We start from the raw sequence: 12,727 nt of genomic DNA, 5'->3' as shown, positions 1-12,727 counted from the left end.
ATGATCAAAACCAAGAATTGTCCCATAGAGTTCTTAAGAATTACGCTAGGTGGCAAAAATCCATTCAAGCAGATACTCAAACTTCTACCCACCCTAACTTACAAGAAGAGGACGACTGAGACAGAGAGAAACAGAAAGAGTGATAGAGACAGGGAAACAGAATGACACTCAGAGAATCATCATACAAACTCATATGAAGTATTAGAGAACGAAATGCACACATACAGAGAAACAAACACACAGAGAGTGATAGATAGATAGATAGATAGATAGATAGATAGATAGATAGATAGATAGACTTAAACAGAGATACGCATTTCAAAAATAAAGGTGAAATATACAGGAATGCAGACAGAAAGAATATAGCAAGAAATACACAAACACATTTATTAAAGATTAAAAAACAACAAAAATACAGCAGACTATGCACACTTATCCTCCACATACAGAGAGTGAAAACAAGAAGGAATTGGGGAAGAGAGGAATCACATACCATAAAGGAAGTGCAATAAAATTTATAATGAAGATGAAGGCAGATGGGAAAAAGGAAGGAAGGAAGGAAGGAAGGAAGGAAGGAAGGAAGGAAGGAAGGAAGGAAGGAAGGAAGGAAGGAAGGAAAGGGAAGGGAAGGGAAGGGAAGGAAGGAGGGAAGGGAAGGAAGGAAGGAGGGAAGGGAAGGAAGGAAGGAGGGAAGGGAAGGAAGGAAGGAGGGAAGGGAAGGAAGGAAGGAAGGAAGGAAGGAAGGAAGGAAGGAAGGAAGGAAGGAAGGAAGGAAGGAAGGAAAGGAAAGGGAAGGGAAGGGAAGGGAAGGAGGGAGGAAGGAAGGAAGGAAGGAAGGAAGGAAGGAAGGAAGGAAGGAAGGAAGGAAGGAAAATTGTTGTTTCTAAAATTGGCATTCTTTAATCAGCTTTGTGCATATGATCAATTAGTCTCACTTTATTACAATATATCTTTATTGTCTAGTGATAGTAAAAGTATAGGTCAGTACCATTGGGCTGTGAGATTCATTTTTATGTAACCCTAGACAAGAAATTCAAGAAAAAGTCCCTCTCAAGACTATTATAACTTAGATACAATTAGTTCCAAAAGAGATTATAAAATATGATTTGTAAATTTATCATGATTAAGTTTCATCTGTATTATTTATATACAACACGTTTGTAAATATGTGGATCTCAAAACCAAAATTAACTGTTAACTCATATTAACTTGAAAATAACTTACAGGCATTTGCATCATTGGTAGTATCTTCTCAATGATATCATTCACTGTATCGATGTTTGTTTCTGTTACACATAAAGGCTATGAAAAGTACAGAGAAGAATGGTATAAAATAACTTTGAAGCTCATGATTATCAAATTATTGTCTAATCATTACTTATAATCTACAGTCTGTAATGGCAACTCCAATATAGAATAATCCTCTTGTTTTCTTACCCTGACATCACTGTGGAAGACTGTCAGTCTAACATATTTATCACAAAATTAACTATGTGAGTACTTGGTATTCAAATATAACTGTAACAGGTTGTGTATGATAAAGAAAGACTGAGTAGCCATGGGTACAGGCGCTCAGCATCCTGACTTTCTTTCATGATAGCAGCAGACAGGCAGGGAGGGTGGTTAAAATAGAGCACAATCCTTTGCTTCCTCCCCATCTAGACTTTCATCATTTTACAGTTACTTTCATGCACATTATGTGCAGAGTTTTAGGTAAATAAGGGTTAATAGCAACTGCAATTTAAAAAAAAAAAGACAAAAACAAACAAAAAAGAAAAAAAACAAAACAAACAAAAGATGAGTGAGTACTCTCTCCATATAATGGTTTGTATATAGTTAGATGGTATACATAGATACACTACTGAAATCTGTAATTGTTGATTGAACTATGAACCTAAAATGAATATTTTAGAATTACTCCATCACTTAATACTCCCAAGAACAAGCAAGGTGCTTGTATTATTAACTCTCTACTGCCTTTCATACTTAGAATCTTCTAAAGAGACCTAGGAAGCCAGCAAGAAGAAAATAGCATTAAATCAAATGATAGGAATCTGAGAAGATACTACTGATATACTGGAATTCTAATACATTACCAAAGTGTATGACACTGAGTAGATTGGTATATCTTTATGAAAATAGTTTCTATAGTACCAGCTATCTGCAATAAGCATTGTAAGTATCTATGAAACAATCACTTAAAAAAAATAACAGAAGTACCCTCTCACTATCCATAAAAACAACCTTGAACCAAGACCAAAGGAAACCACTTCATAAGTCATCTCTTTCACGTAGTTTTTATTTATTGTCTTCTAACCACTGGGCATAACATATTACCCTGAAAATTTGTATGTGTGTGTGTGTGTGTCTTTATGTCTGTGTGTATGGCCTGTATGTATGTGTCTGTGTGTATGTTTTTGGTTGTGTGTGTTTGTGTGTGTGTTTTGATGAAGATTCAATCAAGAGCATATCAAAACATGCCAGGTTACTTTAATTTTATGAATAAGAACACCTTACACCTTAACTGATTTTATATCTTGCTATCTATAGAAAAACAATTAGGCAAAAACATCTTAGAATGTGTAAGAACATCTCTGTTCTTGTGGTTATAATATAAAAAAAGAAGGAAACAATGTGTTAGTCACCTCTGGATGAAAATATAGCTCATGGCTTAGAAATCATATATTCTAGAAGGATACATTCGAACACCACATACATGAACACACACATGCATGAAGTCACACACACACACAAACACACAGAATGAGCATAATAATTTTTTAAAAAGTAAAAGTTCTGATATTTTGTTGAATATCTGAAAACATCTGTATAATTTTAAAACAATAAAGTATTATTATACAAAACCACACATGAGATAAATAATTCACATAGGATTTTAATTGATATTATTGTAAAATGTGTTCTCAGAGCATCTTGAACATATTAAGGTCTAACTAATGATAGCAAAGCTGTGTGCATTTCTTTCTGATACTGATATTGTTTTTAAAACTGACACATTTCAAGAGATATAGTTTGTTTACATAAAATCGTTCTAAAAATACTGTTTTTAAAGCATGAAAATGAAAAGACAGCTGGGATTTTTTTTTGTATATGTTAACATATTTCTTGACTCAGGATGAACCAAGGTTATATAAGTATCAGGAGAGAAGCTCAACAATATAATAGATCACATGATCCTACTATGAAAAATATAGGCTATTAATAATTGTTCAATGATACATAAAAATAAATCTAATGTACAAAAATGAACTATACCAACAGATAAAATAAAAAATCCTGTAAATATTGAAACTACACATTAAAAACTAAATGTGAAACAGAGAGTTGTTGCTATCACTAACAATGTATGAATTTAAAAACAGATTACTTAAAGCCATGTAGCAAAATGCTGTCCTCTGGCCATGGCATAGGCATTGACTCATGAAGACAGAGCAGTTAATTGTTATCTCTACAATATTGAGTCAAAAGGTCAATATTTTATATATTTGTATTTGAAGTCGTAGGAGAAAACATACGCAACTTAGGAAGAAGTTTGGGGACCTCTTGGGATTCATGCAGGTGATTTGGCAGTGGATTTCTTAACATAAATGAAATTATAAAATAAAGGTGATTCTAAAATCATCTGCATCTATGTATTTTAAGATAGGAACTGGGTCTGAGGAATCTACATTCAATCCTAAGAATAAGGAAAAAAAGGGAAAACTGGGAGGAAAAGAAATATTTAAATAAAAATAGCAAAAACATTTTCCTAATTCCTCAATAGGAAAAAAATACAGGTTTATCTTAAGTGTAATGAAATACATGGGTGATTCAAGAAACTCTCAAACCTAAAAGGCCATTGCTGAATACTCACTAGAGAACATGGAGAAAGAAATGTGATGGATGATATTTATTTAAATTAGAAGAATGTTTTTATGTACTGAAAACATCTCTTCAAGGACAAAAGGGAAACAAACATGAGGCAAAGCTAAAAAGTATCTACTATCAATCTTCTGAGCTTGTCATTAATTATGGCAGGATAAAATATGAAGGCACGAGAGTCCTGGATGAAAATCAATAAAAATGTTTACTTTAAGGGCATTGGATCTAAGTCACAATGGTGTTGAAAGACATCAGGTGGATTGCTCATGTACAATGCTGAGCATTTTCCATAGCTGAAATCAAGCAGCAGAGGCAGGAGAGCATCTCCCTATAGGACTATCTGCTCTTCTGCTCTTCTCTGCCCTGAGGACACATCTGCTTCAGCCAAGCTAGTGAGTGTTCTCTTAATTTATGTCACTGGTTAGAAATTTTTTTTTTTTTGAGACAGGGTTTCTCTGTATAGCCCTGGCTGTTCTGGAACTCACTCTGTAGACCAGGCTGGCCTCCAACTCAGAAATCTGCCTGCCTCAGCCTTCCAAGCACTGGGATTAAAGGTGTCCACCACCACTGCCTGGCAGAAATTATTTTTATACTACCCGTTGCTCTTTAATTTCTGTTCTGTATAACCTAGAAAGTATGAAGATAAAATTGCGTGGTGATACACACCTTGGTAAGTGTGGTTCAATTTAAACAGTGACATGTTAGACTATCAACTCTAGGTACATTTTATACCCATTAGCCTTTATAAAAATCAGAGAGATGGTGATCCTCTGAGCTACATTCTATTCTGCTTTACAGTAGGGATGATCTTTAATGCTCTACATGGTACATAACAGTTAAATTTCAGATCAGCAATAATCCCAATATTGAAAATAGAACAATAATATAAGTATTACAAAAATAGACAATTATTATGTGTTTAACTCAGTGAAAAAACTACTGTGTAGTATGTGTAAGGTCATGAGTTTTATCCTAAGCACTGTACACACATGACCACACACACACACACAAATGCACACATACAAATCAATTGTAAGTTAATAAAAATGATTTCTAAGCAGAAATTACATGAAAAGATATCCCTATGCCTAGAACATTCAAACAACTATAGGAATAAAGAGCCATGATTATGTATTTGTACTTCCTAAATAGGTGTGAGGATGCACAGAGACATACTGAAAGAGCAGAGGACAGAGGTAAAGAGATAAAGCGTTATAAAACATGTGTGTGTGGAAAGCAAATTAATCCTTGATAATATTTTGCTCTAGTTAAGATTTCACTATGGTTATTTATATAGTAACAATTATTTTTATTAGATACAAATATTTTAAAATAAATGATAGTTGAACAACACATCAATTAAAATATAGGCCAAAAGAACTCATGGGAAAAGCAGTTTTATTCTAATAATAATACTTGGCTTGGAAATGTGTGCTGTTGCAACTACCTGACATAATTTACAGTCATCTAAGAAATAATATATCCTCGGTTTGGCTGCTTTAGAATGTGGATCAATCGTGCTTTATAATGCTGTCTATAGACCACATTTAAAAGACACACGTGTGCATGCCATACACATATAGCTTTGCACATATGCAAATTCTTACTAACTCTGCCAACCCATTTCTTATGTCTCCATCTTCCATTACTCTACAAACTCCTTTATCTCTGCTAGTCATGAACTTGAAATATCAGTTTTGGTTTTGTATTCACATACACTGTCATAGCTTGGGATGTCTTCGGTGAATTATCTGCAATGAGAAATTTTTCTTGATATCCTTCTTGGCTTCATCAATGGATCTGCTCAAATACAATTAAAAACACAGAATACAGTAAAAAATTAATTTCCTAGTAGCTCATTTAAGTTAATCTTAATATATTATTAGTATCATCTTAGTGTTAGAAACAAGACAAGCAGTTCAGCAATATGCATTACTGGGTTATTAAAAGTGATCCAGAACCAAAGACATGGTCAAGTAATTGCACAGTGACCTAGGAAGCACAGCCAGTCATCAGAACTTTTTGTTTGCAAGGTTGTTGTCGACTTGACTACATATGGAATGAACTACAATTCAGAAATGGAGAGGACACCTGTGAAGACACAGGCTTCTGACTAGGACCTTGACATGGAGATCTTGAGGCATAGTGGCCCAAGAAAGCTTAGGGCCCTGCAAGTTAGAACACACCCACCAATACTCTATAGAGACTGAGGGAAGTGGATCTGAGGTCAAGGTCAGCCTGAGACAAAGCAAGGTTCTGATCTAGGAATAGTGGCACACACTTTTACTCTTACCAACACCTTCTGCTTAGGGCTACATAAGGACACTGAAAGAAGGAATACTCACTCTTCTTTGCCTGCTTGCACTTAACTGCAACCACATCTGTTGATATCTACTTCCTCAGGATTCCAGTTTATACAGATGATCAGGTGAAACAAACTACCCTCATGAACTGGACAACTACTAGATTTTTGACTTCCCATTCACAGCTGCCCATTGTTGTGATAGTTGAACTATGGACTGTAAGTCATTACAGTAAATTCCTTAATATATAGACAGTCCATAAATTCTGTGGCTCTAGAGAAGGTTCTATGACTAATACCCAAAGAAAAGTTAAAAATCTGCTTCATCTCAAAGGATAAAGTCGCAGATAGTTTGAATGGACATGGTAGAGTAACATCTATGGAGTATAACGTAAAGTAAGTCTGAAAAGTACTGTTTACTCCAACAAAACAAGGGGAAAATGAATGCATAACTTGGACAAAATTAAATGAAATATGCTATAGACAGCAGAAACTAAAGTAGTATCAAGTGTCCATCTAATCAACAACATATTTGGATTCTCCCAAATATATTCTTATGAAAGAAATGAATCACAAACTTCAATTCCCATATCGCTATTGAATTAAAGTATAATCACAAGTAAAATACCTTTTGAGAAAATAGTACCATTTATCTTTCTGTTCTTTCGAACTGTAATGTTAAAAGAGAAAAACAAGTTTAGAGTCTTCAAAGACAAAGATTATTGCTCATAAAAATTATTATAAGCCAATGGCCCTCATGAGGGTGTAGCTGTAGATGGTATTCTGCACATGACTGCCCTTCTGAATGACATGTTTCACTGGAACACTTGTATGACCAGAAGTTGAATATAGTGTGGAAGCTAGTTGACTTGACTGTGTCCCAAGAGCTGTGTGACTATGGCTGTGCCAACAGTTGCTCCTACCTTTAGTTTCATATGTATCAAAGGATAGTTATGTCAGTGTCCTCTTAGTGTGAGGTCATGGTCATATATCAAGGTATCATTATTCACGCTAAGCCACAGGTAGGTTATATGATCTCTGGTTAGAACCAGAGGCAGGGAGAACACCTTTCTAGAAAAAGTATTGTTTATTTCCTCGTGTGAATTACAAAATTGGCATACAAGACAGGAGGCCTAGAAACTAGTGCTTCATCTTTGTGAGTCATCACATTAACTCTACTGGTACAAATTAATAAGCCCACCACTATTCCACTGTAATACTCTAATTTAAGATGGATTAAAGATGGATTCACAATGTTAGCATTTTATAACTGATAATTATATGTTGATCGAGTTAGACCTCATTGATATTTGACACATTCACAGTTTGTTATAGTCATCAGAATTATCTTGTTGATCAATGTTTCTCTTATCCAAATAGCAACACTTACCCAATACTGAAAACCCTTTGTCAGGTATAGTTTTTCCATCTGTAAGCTAATGTGTATATTGTTTCCTCGTTCTGAAAATAATTATCCATGCTGCAAAGATCTTTCATTCATAGAATTTTCTTCTCCTTTTCCCATGATTCTAGCATCTATAACTGAAGCAGATTGCCTATGGACTGATTCTTGCCCAAAGACTGGCACATTCATGTTTCTACCATTAAATGCTCACCCACTTTATTGTCTACCTACAAACATTTTTATCAGAAGGGTGGATTATGCCTGTGCCCCTCAATAGACACACACACATTTGTGTACATATACAACACATCTAATATCACTAAAATAAAAATGACACAGCAAGAAACCTCCTAGTTACTTGGTGATGTGTAGTGGTTAGTTCTGATGCTTTGATCAGGAAACTGCATCTGAACACTGAAGGTCCAGTTCGTCAATTGGTTCTTAATGGATCAACAAGGATGCTAATGGCCAATGAGCTGGGTGGAATAGGAAGGACTTCCAGTTTTACCCCAGGAAGGCTAGCAGATGCAGTGTGGAGAAAATAACTCACCATGCTACAGAGGGAGAAAGAGTCACCAGCTATGTGAGATCTAAGGTGAAATGGAGATTGGCTGCTTCTCCAAGTGGCCTGATGTGGCAGGCAGGAGATTAGAAGCATAAATCAGCTGAGGTTAGATTTTGGGTGCTGAGCTAGAACTAATGTAACTGAGCAAAATTGAGGGCAGATTCAGAGGTGTTAAGCTGGAAGTGAAAAGAAGGGTATGAGAGCTGAGGAAGGCTTACAAGAGCTTTGGCCATTGAACTAAGGTATATCAAAATGAGCTAATGTGTGTGTCTATCATCTACAGATCTGATGGAACCTTATCCAATGGCCCTTATCCTTATCTGTTGACCATTAGACACCAGTGATATTCTGCTACACAGACATTCAAATACTTGAGGATTCTATGAATAACTATTTTTATCTGTTCAATTAAATACTTTTTATGGAAATTAACTGGGGAGTATTGGAGGTATTGGCCAATTTAAGGATACTGTGCAGTATTACTGGAGAGAAATCATTTTGTGTATTTTCAAAACCTAGATAATATCAGATATTATAGGGAAAGGAATGTTGAGGGTATGGTAAGTCATTGTTTAGTCCACAACCTTCTTAGAAGACAATGTACTTCTGTTTTGCCCCAAGAATTCTGTGGATTTTTGATGAGCATCCCAGATCAAAAACTAAGGAATGTACTTACATATGAAATGTATGTTGTGGAAAGTATGGACAAACCAGGGTCATCATAGAAGGAGAAATTGGAGTTGGCAACCTGTACACATCAGACTAAAATGGATTTCATATTTTACAAACATTCTGGTTAATTGGTTTAACCTACAAACCATTAAGTTGCCCCACAATTTCTAAAGCTATCCACCTGTAAATACAGATTCAAACTGTAGTTCTTACCAAAAGGTGGCCAAAAAATTTCCAGTGGGCCAAAACAGGTAAATGGCCTTGCAAGTACACATTTCATTCATTTTGTCTAGGTCCACATCATCCACTGAGCACAGGTAATTCAGTGGGATGATACATTTTATCTTAAACCTTTTCTTATTCCTAGGAAGAGAAACCAAGTATCTCTGTTAGTTTGATTTGCATTGTAGTGGGAATTGCTTGTAGAAATACACAATTCTTCCTTTCACAGAGCATAGGAGGACTCCTCCATTTTATCACCCAGGCACAGTTCAAACCTGGATAGATGGAATTCAACAAAGCATATGTTGAGAGAAGTTACTGGCTACAAGCTTCTCAATGGTCACAAATATGCATAGCCTGATGGTTTTCTGATTGGAGAATGTTTAGGATGGCTGTACTATGAATATATATATGTATATATATCCCATTAGTAACCATTTTGCTTTATTTCCATAATGTCCATACCAAAAATTATTAGTTAAAATTTTGTATTTTACTTAATTACATTTAATAATCTGTCCAAAATAAATAATGTAGAAATATTGTCTGACTGAATAAAATGCATTTCCCATTGTCCTTCTTTGTATACTAGGAAGTCACATCAGCTTACTCCAATGGTTCCTTACTAAACATACAAATCATATCTCATACAAGGATCCAAAAAGATGATTATGTGTCCCAATAATTTTAGGAAAAATTGGAAATATGTCTTCCAATCAAGCATTCTGATCTTATCAAAAAGATTTTGTAAGAAACAATAATCTTGGAAGCATTACTTTCCTTTTATCATCATTCCTTTTATGTGGAGCTTGAAATTTGAGAAGTTCATTTTTGCTTCCCCCTTATCTTCTATCTTTGACAGAATCCTTCCCAGATTTGTGACTGTTCTATTTTTTTTAATTATACTCTGAATATTACCTCTGTGTGCGCGTGCGTGCGTGTGTGTGTGTGTGTGTATCTATGTGTGTGTGTGTATCTGTGTGTGTGAACTTGGGTATAAAACTCTGCATTGGACACTGTTAAGCTAATATGTTGGCCCAAAATTGAAGATGGTGACTCTGCCTCTCTCAAATTCATGAGACAATATGACACAAGTATAAACCCTGATTCAAAAATCCTATATATGCCTTTCTAAACTTCGTATGTGTGTCCTTTTTGAAACATGATAGTGATAGTACAGAGAAAGATTTCCCACACTAATGTACCATGTAACAGTCAAAATATAAGCATATTATGAAATATTTACTAAAACATACACATGCACACTTACACAAAAACAAACACATGTCTAAATTATATGAAACATTTGTAGTTATATTTTCTTTCCATCTAAAAACACCTAATTGTATATATACAAATATATATATGCATATATTTAAACCAATGTTCAGAGGAAATGCCTAAACCTAGAACCTCTAATTCCAATATGTCTGATAATAGATAATATTCCTTGAAAATGGAAATGATGACAATCATCTATTATGAGATTAATAATGTTCTTTCCATAATATGAATGAAAATCTCAAGATAGCTTTAATTATTATCACTACAAAGCAGAAGTGGAACAAATCTATGGCCATTCATGAAATCCATTCATCTTAGTTTCCTTTACTCTCAAAAATCAAAGTGAATTTCACTTACTTACACCAACTACACTTAAAAGGCACACTATCAATATATACATATATATATATATATATATATATATATATATATATATATATACATTTTTAATTCAAATGAGTCAGTTAATTAGAGGAGACATACAGGAAAGAAGCAGAAGCCCACGAGCCGCTGCAGTGGCAGGCAGTGGCAGTTGGAGGCAGTTGTGGAGGCTGAGAAGGGAGGGGGGAAAATGGAGGAGGTTCCGGGACAGACTATACCCAACCCTCCTTCCCCAGCTACACAAGGACCCAAAAGCCCAGTCCACACGCATGTGCTACAGGACCAGGAACGAACCTCCTGGCTTTCGATTACTATCTTCTAAAAATAAATAAATAAATAAATAAAAATAAAATGTGAGTATTTCCAAGTGTGGACTGAAGGAGAGTTGAGCAGAAATGACAAGAAGGATGACAGATGGATAGACAGCCAGGACATTCACTTATTTTGAGCCTGCATCAGTCAGACACTAACTACCATTTTCTATGCTGGAGCTTACAGTGAATGATCAGGGTTGAAAGCCAAATTTACCCAATTGTTTGAACCTACAATGTATAAAAGAAATCTCTTTGGAACATTTCATTTCCTCACATTTTTTAAAAAATGGATCAGGAATGTTATTTACAGATGACCAAAAAGTTTATCCCCCAAACTGAATAAATTATATTTTTTGATGTCTGTCCTCAAAACCATTTAACTTATGAGTACATACCTTGAATTATTTACTTGATAATGTCAATACCAAGTTCATACTTTCTAGAATAATATGAAGGTTATGATCATGGACAGTAGAGATTATATGTGATGTGGTCCCAGAAAACACCTCCATGGTCATAAGTTACAATGCAACCATGTATACGGCTTTGTTTAATCACCACAGTTTTCTCCACTGTGTGCAGGATCACCAAACAAGACTTAGTGGCTGCAGTTTTCCTTGATCAGTGGAGGACTAGGAGCTGCTTCTCATCTCTTCATACTGATTTGGAAACTATGAGGTCAAGAGGCTTAGATATGTTGCCACTTGTATGCAAGGATCATAATCAGGGATTCCCCCACTTGCTGCTACAGTCTATCTGGAAACAACAAGCACGAGGCCACCTGCTTCTCATATTTTAAATATTTTATTTTGAGAACATATCTCACTGTATAGTCCACATACCTTTCAAAGTTTCAGTCCTCATAAGTCAGCTTTAACAATGCTAGAATTACTAGCATGTGCTTACACATTTGCCACCTTTTCAAGTTTGTTGTTATTCTTTCCACAGATTCAAATAGCAGGATAGCACCTTAAATAATTCATTTTTTTAAAATGTGTCTAAAACTTGAGAAATTTTTGAGAAAATTGAGAAATGTGTAGAGGAGTGTCCACCAAACATCAACCAAATGAAAGGAAAAAGAAGTTGTGATCATGAAGTAATGAAATAAGTCTAATCTTTAAAACAAAAAGAAGTAAAAGAACATATTTTATATTTTATACCAAAAAAAAAGCCTAATTCAAGTGTAGCCTGTCATACTAAGGAATGCATGTTGCACATACTCACAGGTTATTAGACACAACCAACACATCATTAAATAAGGATAGAAGTCTTTTGTTCCTTTTCTTCCCCCTTGTGAGTTCCACGGGGCCTTGGCACAGCAAGGTTTGATATATTCCTCCGGTGTCTTCATTCTCAAGGGTTTCCATATAGAAAAAAAATAAGATACTCTTAGTTCAGGTCTCCACCTAACAGAACAAGTATTCAGTGGATAAGTTATAAGACCAATGTTCATACTAAATTTTTGAAGGTTTCATGATATTAAAACACAGTAAATAAATTGAAAGAGAAGATCTGAAGAATGTTAGAGCAACATTTATAATGATAACAATTAATACATTGTATACATTATGAGAATTACAAATAAATACGTATGATAAAAGATAATTGTAACGATTAACATAAATTGTATGCTCATGTGAAAGATAGTAAGAAATTTTAAAAACTAACCAAAGTTTGGAATGTAAAAGGTAAATTAAAAA

At 34.8% G+C, this 12,727-nt stretch overlaps 1 pseudogene; it reads right to left on the bottom strand.

The window, feature by feature from the left end:
- Positions 1–12,394, bottom strand: part of LOC110291806 (rho GTPase-activating protein 20-like) — a 45,373-nt pseudogene extending 32,979 nt beyond the window's left edge.
- Positions 12,395–12,727: the final 333 nt, after the last annotated feature.

The sequence above is a fragment of the Mus caroli genome, unplaced genomic scaffold (genome assembly GCF_978045245.1).
Source record: "Mus caroli unplaced genomic scaffold, Mus_caroli_1 scaffold_3, whole genome shotgun sequence".
Lineage (NCBI taxonomy): Eukaryota > Metazoa > Chordata > Mammalia > Rodentia > Muridae > Mus > Mus caroli.
Note: the sequence above shows the minus strand (reverse complement) of the source record. Positions and strands in the feature narration are given on the sequence as shown.